This window comes from Urocitellus parryii, chromosome 3, assembly GCF_045843805.1.
Source record: "Urocitellus parryii isolate mUroPar1 chromosome 3, mUroPar1.hap1, whole genome shotgun sequence".
Taxonomy (NCBI): domain Eukaryota; kingdom Metazoa; phylum Chordata; class Mammalia; order Rodentia; family Sciuridae; genus Urocitellus; species Urocitellus parryii.
The window spans coordinates 143,584,456-143,599,789 of NC_135533.1; the positions used below are offsets into that span (position 1 = coordinate 143,584,456).

At 37.2% G+C, this 15,334-nt stretch overlaps 1 protein-coding gene and 1 non-coding gene across 4 annotated transcripts in view; one reads left to right on the forward strand and one right to left on the reverse strand.

Annotated features, from left to right (window-relative positions):
• The window catches only part of Hectd4 (HECT domain E3 ubiquitin protein ligase 4), a 178,055-nt gene that overhangs the window by 19,700 nt on the left and 143,021 nt on the right, over positions 1–15,334 (forward strand). The window lies entirely within an intron of this gene.
• Positions 3,681–3,751, reverse strand: Trnaa-agc (transfer RNA alanine (anticodon AGC)). The gene has a single exon. It is a non-coding gene; the product is annotated as a tRNA-Ala (tRNA).

The window sequence follows — 15,334 nt, forward strand, 5'->3', positions numbered from 1 at the left end:
CACGTGGCATTTAAAAATGAAAAAAAAAATGTCTGTGAGATACAAGTTTTGCTATTAAATGCTCATTATAGTTCAGATATTGGACTTCTCAAGTTTTGTTGGCATGGTGCATTCTAAAATCATGTATCATCATGGATAAATAGATAATATCCCTAAAGTTCTTTAAAACCTGGAAAAAAGAGATCCTTATTTTTATTTACATATAGTTGAATAAAAGTAGATATTTGTCTTGATCTTGAGTTCAACAGGAATAATATTGTTGGTTATTTTGCTAGGAACAGAAGAGACTAAATGTAATTTCTCCAAATTGCATTGAAACAATTCTTATGATTTTTATAATTTTCTCTTATACATTCTTTTTTATATAGGCTTCTTCTCTCTTTTATTCTTTCATATATTGGGCATAAAATGTCAAGGTATTTCCTTATTGAGAGTTGCCCCTCAGAACATTATTCTTGGGCTGGGTGTGGTGGTGCTCACCCAGGTGGTACACACCTGTAATCCCAGAAGTTTGGGAGGCTGAGGCAGGAGGATCACAAGTTCAAAGCCAGCCTCAGCAACTTAGCAAGGCCTAAACAACTAAGTGAGACTATCTCAAAAATAAAAAATAAAAGGGCTGGGAAGGTAGCTCAGTGGTAAAAGCACCCAAGGGGCTCTCACCCCAGTACCACAATAAATGAATGAATAAATAAAAAAATAAGTAAACAAAACAAGCAAGCAGAAATCATTTCTAGTTCATAAGTCAAGAAAAAACTATTGTTGCACTTGTGTACATTCCTTTCTCTTAATTTTCTTTGGGCCCTGTAGCAGCATGTGCATACCACCTGAGGTTCTTGTTAAATTTTAGTTTGGTTCAGTGATTCTAGGGTGGGACCTGGCATTTTATTTATGTATGAGCCATATTTTGTTTAACTGACTGCCTCATTTTGTTCCTCTAAAAATAATCTTGTGAAATAGATAGTATAGGAATTATCTTTTAGAGAAGAGAACACTGAGGCTTTGCAGTTAAAAAATAAAATAGATTTTAGTAGGTGTTTATTGAGTTGGAGGCCTAGACTTATAATGATGCCATCCATACCATATGCCAGCATTTTGTAAGTGACAAGTAATATGATAGGGTTCTAAAACAGTGAATCTGGGAGTCTTTGAATACTATTTAATGTTTTGTTGTTTTGTTTGTTTGTTTTTGGGTTTTGGTACTGGGTTTGATTCCTGAAGTGCTCTGTCATTCAGCTATGCCCCTAGCCCTTTTTATTTTATTTTATTTTTATTTTGAGACAGGTCTTCTTACATTGCTGGCCTTGAACTTATGATCCTTGTGCCTCAGCCTCCCTCCTGAGTCACTAGGATTACAGGCAGGCTCCCTGCACCCTGCAGTGTTTAATCTTTTTATCTTTGTTACATAGGTCTCTACTTTGGTAAAGAATGTTTTGTATTGTTTTTGGTACTGTGAATTGAACCTAGGACAGCTTTACCAATGAGCTAAGTCACCAACCATTGTTTAAAATTTTTATTTTGAGACAGGGTCTTGCTGAGTTGCTTAGAGCCTCACCAAGGTGCTGAGGTTGGCTTTGAACTTGGGATCCTCCTGTCTCAGCCTAACTAGTAGCTGGGATTACAGGCATGAACTACCATGCCTGGTTAAGAATGTCTAAAAATTTATTTAACCATTTTTTTAAAAATCACATGGACTTAATGTCCAATTTTCAGAGATTAATATATAAGAAAATTACATCCCCATCCTGAATGCTCCCAAATAACTACCGTGGTAATTGGTGTTCATTTTTTCTTCTTTTGAGATGGAGTCGTTGTATTATCTAGGTTGGTCTTCCTGGGGCAGAGATGCTCCTCCTGCCTAAACCTCCCAAGTAGTTAGGCCTATAGGCACAGGCCACCATGTCTGATTACTAATGGTATTTCTTACTTGGCTATATTTCTTCAGTGACAGTATTTGCTTCTCAGTTAAATTTTGATTCCTCTTCTCTGAGCTTATTTTTCCCATTCTTTCTTTCTTTCTTTTTTTTTTTAAGTAAGTTTTCCTCTTACTCTATTTGTGTGAAGAGAATGGGTGCCATTAGGAATGTGGGTTTTACTTTCCAGTCATATCACATCTTAAGCTTTTATACATAGAACTTGTAGAGTTGAAAATGTCTTGAGATCACTTAATCCAGCTTTTTGTTCAGAAGATACTGAGTTCCTTTGGTCTATCATGGTCGATACTGAGAAGTTGGTGGCTTTTAAAATTTCTCTGGAAAATTCAATAGGTTACGTAGAGCAGAGCTTCTCAAAGTGTGATCCATGTACTGGGAACCATTTGTTACTCTGGTGACAAGATATATAAAAAGATGGAGAGGAAATACTTAGAAACTTCAAAGTTTGCTATCTGTGCAGCCTAATAATAAAACTTAAGACTTATATTTTTTATGTCCTATTTTTCACTTTTTAAAAAATGATTGATTATGTTTGCATTTTATAAAAATATTATTCTACAGTAGATTGAAAGGAAATAAGACAAATAAAAAACTTGATTCTTTAGCATAGTGTGTGAAGCACTGATGTAGAATATCCAACACAGTGTCATGTAGAAGTCTCTTCTGCCAGTTTTCAAGTACAAATAACTGTGGGGTTTTTTTCTTTTATCTTAAAAAATATTAGTTTTGCTGTAATTTGAAGAGAGATTTATACATGGTAAAAATGTAATACATATTTATTCTGATCTTGGAGATACTCATTTAATGTGTTACTATACCCCTAGCTCAGTAAGGCTGGAAAAACTTAAGCTAGTAAGCTATATCCAAAATATTTGAATATGTCATGGCAATATTTGTATGTTACCATCTTGAATAAGAGAAGGAAATGACCTAGTGAGAGAAGTATTGGGACTGGGGTCAGATTTCTTGTCATTTAGCTTTTGGAAAGCACATAGTTATAACATTATTTAGTGTTCATTTCTATTTTAATGTAATTTTGTGTCATTTGTAATGCCTCTTTTAGTTTTAGCAATCATCCCATGTTCTTTGGAATTAGAGTAGCCTTCTCCTGGTTTCTTTTTTTGGGGTGGGGATAACCAAGGATTGAACTCGGGAATATTCAACCACTGATCCACATCCCTAGCCCTGATCCTTCTATTTGTATTTTATTTAGAGACAAGGCCTCACTGAATTGCTTAGTGCCTCGTTGTTGCTGAGGCTGGCTTTGAACTGGCTATCCTCCTGCCTCAGCCTCCCAAATTCCTGGGATTACAGGACTACATCGACACACGGCCTCCTGATTTCTTAATCAAATTGTAGGTGAGCATATCTGTGACATAATAGACATAGACTATCAGAGGCTGTGAACTTAAGTGGTGTTCACAGGTTTGAGGGACATACATACTACTCAGGATCATGAAATTGTCACTCCCTATTTAATGGTAGAAAGGTCAGTGATGAAGCAAGTGACTATCCATCCCCTAAAAGGCACCTCTTTTTAGAATTCTGTTTACAATCTAAGAATCCTTAAAAATAAGATTCCTTTTACTTACTACATTTCATTTTGGCAAATTTTAAATCCTCTACTTGAACATTCTATGATGTCTACATAATATGATTAATCTTTTTCCATATGATGAAATGGAATGACACATTTATTTTTCAAAATTTTATTTGGCAAATCCCTCTTCTTCCTTTTTTTTTTTTTTTTGGTGGTACTGGGGATTGAACCCAGGGCCTTGTGCATGCTAGGCAAGCACTCTACCAACTGAGCTATATCCGCAGTCCCCAAATCCTTCATCTTATGTTTATTTAAATATAGGTGAACATTTTATCTGTAGGGCAGCTATTCATCTTTGTTTTGAAACTAGTTTTCTTTTTCTTTCTTTTTTTTTTTTTTTTTAATGGTACCAGGGATTGAACCCAGGGGTGCTTAACCACTGAGCCACATCCCTATCCCTTTTTATTTTGAGACAGAGTCAGCTAAGTTGCTGAGGCTGGCTTTGAACTTGCAGTCCTCCTGCCTCAGCATCCCAAGTTACTGGGATTACAGGGTGTGCCACCACATCTGGGTTGAAACTAATTTTTATTTGTACAAAGCTCAAATTTTTAAGGTATATGATGTTTGAAATTGAGTTAGGATTTGAGATAACCAACACATAGTCTCCTTCATGGCTATTAAATTATATGTTTTTCTTTTTTTCTTTTTTTGACACTGGGATTAAACCTAGGGGTGCCCTACTGCTGAATTACATCTCCAGCCCTTTTTATTTATATTTATTTATTTATTCATTCATTAATTTTTTTCTTTTTTTGGGGTGGGGTGGGAGGTACCAGGGATTAAACTCAGGGATCACTCAACCACTAAGCCACATCCCCAAGTTGCTTAGCACCTGGCTTTTGCTGAGGCTGCCTTTAAACCTTTGATCCTCCTGCCTCAGCCGCTGGGATTACAGGTGTGTGCCGTAGCCCAGGATCTCATTTTGTTAAAGAGACCAGGTTTTATTGTGTTGCTCAGGCAAGCAGTGATCCTCCTACCTTGGCTTACTGGGTATCTGGGACCACCAGTGTGTACCATCACACCTGACTAAAATTAATAGTTTTTTTTTCTTTTTAGATATACATGACAGTAGAGTATATTTTGACATATTATACATACATGGAGTATAATTTATAAATCATTTTTTAAAAACTGTTCTTCTTTGCTTCCTATATTTGCAGAGGCATAAGTAGAGCAGGGAGATTTTTGTTAAGTGTCTAAGTGTTATTTTATGGCTAAATCCCAATGAGGCTTTCTGCATTATGTTATAATGACCCACACAAAGTTCTTCTTTACACAGGACTGGTTTGGACTGCTTGTTGTTCTCTCCATCCTGACCTTCTTTTCCCATCCTTTAGAAATGTCTTTAAAAGCCATGAGGAAGGCGATGTGATGTTAATGTTTGCACTGCTTTAAAGCCCACTTCTCCAATTTGTATTTATACCTGGATTATTTCTGCCTAGGGTTTGAAATGTTAGAAAATAGACATGAAAATTTTCCTAAGAAACCTCTGCTTTCCTTTCTTTGATAGGTTATGTAGATGGTCATTTTTCTCTTACTTTCTAAACTAAATTCACCCATACTCCAATTTATGTAAAAACAAACATTCAAACTGAACATCGATGTTGTCATATGTGCGCACGCACATACGATATAGTTCTGGTCAGTGCTCTTTTTTTTTTTTTTTAAGAGAGAGAGAGAGAATTTTTTAATATTTATTTTTTAGTATTTGGCAGACACAACATCTTTATTTGTATGTGGTGCTGAGATTGAACCCAGAGCCCCACGCATGCCAGGCAAGCACACTACCACTTTCTTTTTTCTTTTGTTACTGGGATTGAACTCAGGAGTGCTGTACTGCTGAGCCCCAGCCATTTATTTATTTATTTATTTATTTATTTATTTTTGAGACAGGATCTTGCTAAGTTGCTGAGGGTTTCACTAATTTGCTGGGGGTTCTTGCTCAATTATTTAGACTGGCCCTGAACTTGTCATCCTCCTGTCCAGCTTTCCCAGCTGCTTAGATTACAGGTGTGTGCCACTGCACCTGACTGTGATTTTTCATTCTGTGGCCCAATTCTTTACCTCCAAAAAAGAGATGAAATTGTGTTCTTATGATATGGTGAGGAAAAACCCAGCTTTTTGATCAAATCAATTTAGTATTGTAAAACATAAGAAATAGAGCTTTTTTTCTCTTCAAAAACCTGTGGTTTTAGAAGATTCAGTGTAAGATTGCACAAAGCTTTTAGATTGCAGAAAAGAAAAGCAGTGTTCTTGCTGTGCGCAATGGTGCATGCCTGTAATCCCAGTGGCTCAGGAGGCTGAGGTAGGAGGATCCAGACTTCAAAACCAGCCTCAGCAAAAGCAAGGCCCTGAGCAACCTAGTAAGAACCTGTCTCTAGGGCTGGGGATGTGGCTCAAGCGGTAGCGTGCTCGCCTGGCATGCGTGCGGCCCGGGTTCGATCCTCAGCACCACATACCAACAAAGATGTTGTGTCTGACGAAAACTGAAAAATAAATATTAAAATTCTCTCAAAAAAAAAAGAACCTGTCTCTAAATAAAATACAAAATAGGGCTGGGGATGCTGCTCTGTGGTCAAGGGTCCCTGAGTTCAATCCCTTGCACCTCTGCCACCAAAAACAAAAACAAAACAAAACCTGAAAGCAGTGTTTTTTTTTTTTTTTTTTTTTTTTTTAAGAGAGAGTGAGAGAGGAGAGAGAGAGAATTTTTTTAATATTTATTTTTTAGTTCTCGGCAGACACAACATCTTTGTTGGTATGTGGTGCTGAGGATCGAACCCGGGCCGCACGCATGCCAGGCGAGCGCGCTACCGCTTGAGCCACATCCCCAGCCCGAAAGCAGTGTTCTTAAAGAAACTCAGTTTCTGGGGCTGGGATTGTGGCTCAGTGGTAGAGAGCTTGCCCAGCATGCGTGAGGCACTGGGTTCGATTCTCAGCACCACGTACAAATAAATAAAATAGATGTCCATCAACAACTAAAAAAAATTAAAAAAAAAGAAACTCAGTTTCTTAAAGAAATAAGGGCTGGGGATGTGGCTCAAGCGGTAGCGCGCTCACCTGGCATGCGTGCAGCCTGGCTCGATCCTCAGCACCACATATAAAACAAAGATGTTGTATCTGCCGATAACTAAAAAATAAATATTAAAAATATTCTCTCTCTCTCTACTCTCTCACTCTCTCTTTAAAAAAAAATTACAGTTTGAAAAAAAAGAAATAAAAGCATAGAAAAAGATTGGAGCAAAGTAGAAGACAGGAGACCTCAAAACTTGGGCAAAAGGGAGAGTGTGGCTCTCCAGCTTCTTATTTCTTATTCGTCAAATTGTGCTCTTGGATGTTAAGGAAAGACTGGCTGATAATTAAATTTCTCTAGCAAGAAGAAAGATTTTTGGTTTCCTTTTTTTGATTAAAAAAATTTTGAGGGACTGATGTTGTGGCCAGTGGTACAGCATTCCTCTAGCACCGGCGCTGGGTTCCACCCTCAGAACCACATAAAAAATAAATAAATAAAGGCATTGTGTCCATCTACAACTAAAAAAATATTAAAAAAAATTTTTTTTGAGTGCAGATCAAATCCAGGGCAAATGTTCTACCACTGACCTATACCTCCAGCCCTAGATTTCTGATTCTTAGTGATTTGATTCTAGGATGTTAAGTTTTCTTGGTGTGTTTTCTCTCTTTCTCTGTCCAGTTCGTATTTCACAGCATGATTCCAAAATGTATAACTTGGAAAAATATGTGTGTGTATATAAATATATACATATATAAATATACAAACATATGTAGATATATATATGTGTGTGTAAATTAAAATTTTTTTGCAGTGCTGGGAATTGAACCCATGGTCTCATGCAAATGCAAGCTAGGTAAGCACTCAACCCACCCTCGATATATATAATCTAGATAGATAGATATATAGATATAGATATACACACACACACACAGACACACACACACACACTCACACACAAGCTTTTTATATTTACAAGCTTTTTCTTTCCTAAGTAATGTAATATTCAAAGATGGTAATCTGTTCCCCTACTATGGTAAGTTTCTTTTGGATGTTTCTGTTCCAGTACTTCTATCCTTAGGGAAGGTTTAATGCTGATGGCTAATGATCTTATTTTGGATTATTTTTCTTCATGTTTTTATTTTTATTTATTTTTGGTACCAGAGATCAAACCAGGGGAGCTTAACCACTAAGCCACATCCCCAGACCTTCTTATTTATTTATTTATTTTTTAAAAGATGGAAGGATTAAAGCACAAGGCTAGTTAGCTAGGAACAATGGCTAATTAGCATTTCAAATTTTTCTTTTTTCTTTCTTTCTTTTTTTTTTTTTTTAAAGAGAGAGAGAGAGAATTTCAATATTTTTTAGTTATCGGGGGACACAACATCTTTGTTTGTATGTGGTGCTGAGGATTGAACCCTGGCTGCGAGCGCGCTACCGCTTGAGCCACATCCTCAGCCCCCAGACCTTTTTATTTTTTATTTTGAGACAAGGTCTCACTGAGTTGCTTGGGGCCTCACTCAGTTGGTGTGGCTGGTCTCAAACTTGTGATCCTCCTGCCTTAGCATCTCAAGTTGTTAGGCTTATAGGAGTGTGCTCCTGGGCCCAGCCCATGTTATTTATTTATTTAAAAATATTTTTAGTTGCAGATGGACACATTATCTTTATTTTTATGTGGCGCTGAGGATCAAACTCAGTGCCTCACTCATTCGAGACAGGCGCTCTACCACTGAGCTATAGCCCCAGCCCCTCATGTTTTGTATTTTGAGCTACCTAATGTGACTTAAACAATACAGATATCTTATGTATGTAACTTTATTATCGTAATCATTATAATTTTGGTTGTTGTTGTTATTATTATTATTATTATTTTGATGCTAGGGATTGATGCTAGGGCCTCACATGTGGCAAGTGAGCTACACCCCCATCCCTAGAGAGCTTGTATTTATTGATCATTTTTCTACCTCCAGATGATATTGAAACTATCCTGATATATTTTAAGAACTAGGCATTCTGTAAAATAAAAGCCAAAAGGCTTCCGAATGGGAAAAGGTCTCAATATCCCCAAAACTGCATGTGCTCCTGAGCCCTCTTATTATGCAATGTGGTAGTTTTATTGAATACTTGTTAAATTGAATGAAAGCACCAAAATATGAAAGTAAATGGTCAAGGTAGGCATGTACCTTATTTATTCACATTTCTGAGAGGTAGCTAGTTATTGGTCATTTTGTCCTTTTTTTTTTTTTTTTTTTGGTGTGTGTGTGTGTTTTCTGTGGTAGTAGGGCTTGAACACAGGGCCTAATGCATGGTAGGTTGTAACCCTGCCACTGAGCTGCATCCCAGCAGTCTTTGTTTTAAAGACTCAAAAAAAGAGGAAGAGAAACACAAATGAGCGACATACGGTTGATTAGAATTTTTCCTTTAAACACACCAAGCAGCATTGCATCTGTTAGTCTACATTACTAAATAGGTATGATGAAATTCTTAGCAATGAAATCTTTCTTATGTCACTGAGTGTAGCGTTTTAAAAAATTTAAATTAATGTATTATGATCATCCATGATGTATCTACTGCTTTACAGGTACATTGGGGTGCAACTAAACATGCTAAATTAGCACCTTTCACTCTTACCCCTTGCCTAGAAATTTCTATTTACTAAAGCAAGAGATTCATTTTTATCTGCCCAGCTACTATGAATAGTTTTTTTGACAGACAAGGAATCTCTAGAGTTCTCTTCATGGGGATACCTGCTTAGCCCTCTTTCCTAAGCCATTCTCTAGTTTTCTACTATTAAAAGACTATTCAAATTGGTAACCTGGAGAAGATGTCCATGTTTTGAGCCATCTTCTGAGATAGCAGAAATAAGGCCACCCATACTCCCTTATCTGCGCCCTGGCGGACACTGAACACACTCCACCCTGCATGTTTGGGTAGAGGTGATAGTGTCAAGCCACCCCTTCTGACCTGATGATGAGCCTGATCCCCTTCACACACTGGGGACCTTTCTTTTTACAGTAAGCATCTATTACCTTGTAAGCAAGAAAACTTGGATTCTTTGTAAACACTAATAAGGCAGGTCAGGAAGGGTGTGCAAGGGCTAGCTACTTGATGTACCTACGCAGAAAGGTAGATACAGCTCTTCAGGTCTCTTAAGATGTAGAAAATAAACCCTTACCCAAATAAAACTGATGATTTCATCCATAAAATAGGAAGCAAGGTAACCAATGACCAAGTCACCTGCACATTTTGAATTGAGGAGATGATTTTGCTGTCATTCACATTCTGGTGGATATCTGACATAGAGTCCAACACTTGCTTAGGGGAGACAAATTGGCCCTTCATGTAGATCAAGACACTCTTAGTATTTGGTTCTAATTTGCTGAGTTACCCATGTTGTCCTGAAGAGTTGATCTAGCCCTCTCACTGAAAGACTTAATAACCAGGAGAGCACAGGGTGGTATGGTGTGTGGCCAGAAGTACTGCATCATAAGTCAGAGCAGGTTGTGAGTAGAGAATAAAAATTGAGGCTGTGTCTTGCCAGCAGCTTATTTTAAAAAATTAGATTATCTTTCGTATGAGACAGAGTCTTGTCCATTTGAGGGACGCTGCAAAGATGCTTGATTCTGTGAAGACTAGAAAAATGAATTCATCTGAGAATACTAAAATATAAAGCTTATAAGGTAAAAACATGTTAGGAGATTGGGTAGGGTCTGTCTTACTTCATTGGCTTTGTGTGGGTAGCAGTAACACGTGTCTTTGATAAAGGGAAGCAAGATAGGTCCTTCTGAGTTTCCTCAGAAGCAAACTCTTGAGTTTCTATTAGCATGCTTGTGTTCTTGGAAGAGCATGACGGTACTGCTCTGGAAATCTGTGAAACCAAAACAGGAGAGGTTGTGTAAAATAATAGTAACAAGCTACTTCCCCAGAAATGATCATTGCCTTCTTTGTTTGGGCATATTATAAGAATAGCATGTTTATTTTGGACTTTTGAGTTCTAAGAAGATATTTGATGCTAAAATAAAAAGTTCTTTATTATATTTTTATATTTTGTATACTTATTTCTAATAGCCTTTCCAAAAATATAAAAATTTTCTGAAATATTAGATTATTCAAGGTATTCCCATCCTACTTTTTTAGAATTAAATAGGCTTCTTTAATCAAATTCAGTTTTCTCCCTTTTACTCAGCCTTTGCCAAAAATAAAATCCTCCTACACCTGCTCACCCATTTTTTCTGTGTAACACTCCAGGCACTGTTTCTAGGAAAAGGTTAAAATTAAGAATAAGGCATTTCCTGCTGACCACCATATTTGTACTTCCATAGCTGCATTTTGGGCCAATTTCTTTTGCCATCTGTTCTCAGCATGGATAAGTTGAGATTCATCTATCAACAAGAGAAAAGCAAAACTACATATTTTCATCTAACTTCTTCCCCAGAAGCATGGCTTAGCTTTGCCTATTAGACTCTTCACTGGCAAATAATTTGACTTGGAAATGCCATACAAATTTTTTTTAAACTTTATTTTTTTATTTAGTTCTCTGTTTTTAATGTGGTGCTGGGGAGCGAACCCAGTGCCTCACATGTGCTAGGCAAGTGTTCTACCACTGAGCTACAGCCCCAGCCCCCATACAGTTTTTTAAAAATGTCAATTTTGCTTTATGTATAATTTTAAAAATAGTAGAAATATTCTATTTTAATTTTATATCCTTCTTTATTTCCTAATGTAGTATTTTTAAGTATTTTCCCATGATCGTATGTATGTTGCTCATCCCTGCCCCTTTCAAAGGCAATTGCTATTTATTGTACATACTTGGGAATTAAAAAAAAAATCAACCATAAGTGCTGGGGGATGTAGCTCAGTGGTAGAATGTTTGCCTAGCATGCAAGAGTTCCAGGGTTCAATCCCCATACCTTAAACAGAGAGAAAGATAATTAGCCATAATTCCTGTTAATCCACTGTTAAAATTTTGAACCTGTCCCTCCTCTCTCCCTTTCTTACATATATGAATATCAGTGTATATACATATATATAAAGCATATATATGCATATTTTAAAATAAGAACTAGGGTTATACTTTATATAATTTTTTAGTGAATATAAATTTTTTCATATATATTTCCATTTGAAAAGGCATTTCAGGAGCATCATAGAACCCTTTTTCAGGGGCATCCTAGAATCTGTTTGTTAGGACTTATTTCTTTTTAACATTAAAATCGATCAGTGGGCTGGGGATGTGGCTCAAGCGGTAGTGTGCTCACCTGGCATGCGTGCGGCCTGGGTTCGATCCTCAGCACCACATACAAACAAAGATGTTGTGTCTGCCAAATACTAAAAAATAAATATTAAAATTCTCTCTCTCTCTCCCTCTCTCTTTAAAAATAAATAAATAAAATAAAATAAAATAAAATTGATTAGTTCCTTAACTCTTGCTTTAGAGTTGCTTTCACAAATGGAAAGGTGTTAGGGTCACCCAGATGAAGTGTAGGTCCTGTCCTCCTAATGCATCCCCCTTGTAGAGCAACTCCTGTGTTGATCTAGTTTTTCTTAATATCAAAGCAACTATAGCTTTCCTCTGTGCTTAGTGATTTGATTAAGTAAAAAATTAAAAAAAATTTTTTTACACCTGCAATTAGAATTCTTGGTCTTTAAAATGTTCAACTTTAACACTTTACCATGTTCTACCATTTCATGGCCTGTCATCTCTATGGCTTGTTAAACTAAGGAAAGAAGTATTTCTGCTCAAGCTTGGGGTAGGGACACTAGCAGAGCCTATGAGGTGACAGCCTGAAAAAACTCAAGCTTGGAATCCTGCATATTGCCTTATTACACGTCATCCATATAAATGGAATGTGTTTATAGTTCATCTGGTGAGCAGTTGGCACGAGAACAAACACAGCTTGGGCCACCATACTGTCCTTATGTTCTAAATCAGCAGTTCTTAACACCTGCTACAGGGCCCCTTCTCCTGCCTGAGCATCTGTGCTTTAGGGAACCAGAGTGTGATGTATCTCTGAGATTTGTTGAAAGAGAAGAAAGGTTGTGAACCACAGCTCCGAGTTCTGTCCACTAGGGGTTCAATGTATGATATATGCATACTGAGATTAGTATTGGAAATGGAAATGCAAGTAAATTCCTTAAGTTTACCTGTTTTTGTTTTCTTTTAATCACTAGATTATTTCCAGTTCTGGAGTCTCATTTTTTAAAGAACTTAACTGATAGATGCCAACTCATTTATCATCATTTTTTAAATTGGACATTGTTCCCCTTCCTGTGAAATATAAATATATATTTTATATAATAAATGTATATATTTGTGGGGAAAGATGTTGAGGTATGAAATATTAGAGCCCATAGGGATTGTGAGCAGTAGTTGGAATGCTAAATTTAATCCACAGATAGGTTTTGTTTGGCATGCAGAGGTTTTAAAATATATATGAATTTAGCCAGGCATGGTGGTACACACTTGTAATCTCAGCTACTTGGAGTGCTGAAATGGAGAATTGCAAGTTCAAGGCCATCAGGAGCAACTTAACAAGACCCTGTCTCTGAAAAAAAGGTAGAGTGTCCCTGAGTTCGGAGTTCAGTACTGCAAAAGAAAATTCCAGGCTTGATCTTGAGTGCTTTGAGAGATGTACACCCTCCACGTGACCCTGGGCATCACCATCTCCCCTACGTATAGGTATATGAACTACCAATGCAAATAAGTGATAACCTGTTTCTACTAGGAAAGATCTTATTTAGGGATGTGAAATTCCATGACTCCTTTTCTTCCACTTTAAAAAAAAAAAATGAGAGCAACCAAGTAGGACAGTCACTGAACACATTGTCCTGCTCCCTTCCTCACCTTTAAATTCATGATTAGGGGAAAAGAAGAGCAATTGTCAAGACTGTAGAAATCAAGGAACTTTGGCAGCATCATACAAAAGCTTTATTTCCTGCTTCTTGTTATGAAGTGGTTGCTTCTCTCTATGGAAACCCAAACGTAGCTTCAATCATTAGATTGCCTTAGTTTTGTCTTTGAGAATGCATGATCTGGTATTTAAATAGCTCATTTTAGCAATGAGGGCCAATTTATATGTAGTAACAGACTTCCTCTTTTTCCCTACTTTTTTTTAAATTAGGGGTTGAACCCAGGGGCTATATCACTGAGCCACATCCCCCGCCCTTTTTATTTTTATTTTTTGTATTTTGAGACAGGTTCTTGCTAGATTGGTTAAGGCTTCAATAAGTTGCTAATGGTAGCGTCAAACTTGTGATCTTCCAGACTCAGCCCCCAGAAGTTGCTGGGATTACAGGTGTCTACTGCCACGTCTGGCTAGACTGAATTCTAAATAAAAAGTTAGGGTGGCAGCGGTAGGTGGGAAGCATTTCCCAAGTTGTACCTGATAAGAATTATTGGAATGCCCTTTACATATGCAGATTCCCAGGCCCTCTGGTGGTGGGGTGGAGTGGGGGTGGGGGTGGGGGTGGGGGGTTGGAGGGTATGTCCTCAAGTGATTCTTACCAGGCCTGTGTGGGAAACATGAGTGGTATGGTTCAGAATATGGGCACTGAGTGAAGTGACCTTGGCCATTTGTTTGTTCCAGACCAACTATTTTCTTATCTGTAAAATGGGGACAGTAATCTTCCTTACTTAACCTAGACGACTGTGGTTTTCCAGATGAAGGACTGTAGTGAATAGAAGCTTCTTAGCAAAGTTTTTGGCACATTAGAACTATTGGTAAATGTTGTTCCTCCATTAGCAGGCTTTCCATGAACTCCTGAGCCATAGCTTTCTAGAGCATTCAGGAAAGACTGATGTTTGCTTTCTTTTCTTTCTGAAATAGCATCTAACAAAAGCATAATGTATTGATTGGAGAAAATTTGAAAAAGCAAAAGGAATAAAACATAAATTACTTTTACCTTAATTTCATGAATTTACTTCTGACAAATGCTATAACAATATAGTCAGTTTTCTTTTGAAAAATAGTGAATTTCCCTTAAATTGCTTATTTTGCTGCTCAGATTTGTGTTTCTTATATTAAGGTTTTGCTTCTTTGGTCGATTTTGTTTATTTTTATACACCGCGATTAAAGTCTCTGTGAGTGTGTGTGTGTGTGTGGGGGGGGGGGGGGAGGAATTGAACCCAGAATGTATTACATGCTAGACAAGTGCTCTACCACTGAGCTACACTGTAGCACCAGGCCATGTTCTTAAAGCTCAATACTCATTAGGTTCTAGAAACTATTATAACATTGCTGCAGATTTTGGTTTTTAGTTTTAGTTGTTTAACTAAAACAAAACAGTGTAGGATATTTTTTTCTTTTTTTCTGATACTGGGGATCCAACCCAGGGGCACTGTACCACTAAACTACATTGCCAGCCCTTTATATTTTTTTATTTTGAGACAGGGTCTTACTAAGTAAGTTGTCCAGACTGGCCTCAAACTTGTGATCCTGCTGCCTCCATTTCCTGAATCACTGGAATTACAGGTGTGCACCACCATGCTCAGCTATTATATTTATGTGGTTATTGTTGTTTTTTCTCCTTAAAGCTATTATGGATTGGAAATGGTTAGGGCTAAAATAAAGTCCCAAGAGTGACTGTTCTAAATAAATGGAAATAAAAATTTATTACTAAAAATTGTTAAGTGATCTCTAAAACTTGCCTCAGGAGGCCTTGTGAAGAGAGATTTCGGGTACATTCAGTACTATTCAAAGCCTATGCCATTGTCTTTCTGCCATAGTTGGCCTCTTCCAGGCATGTACATCCCAGCTCAGCTTGTTTAGTCACAAAGGCTAAAGATACTCTATGCAA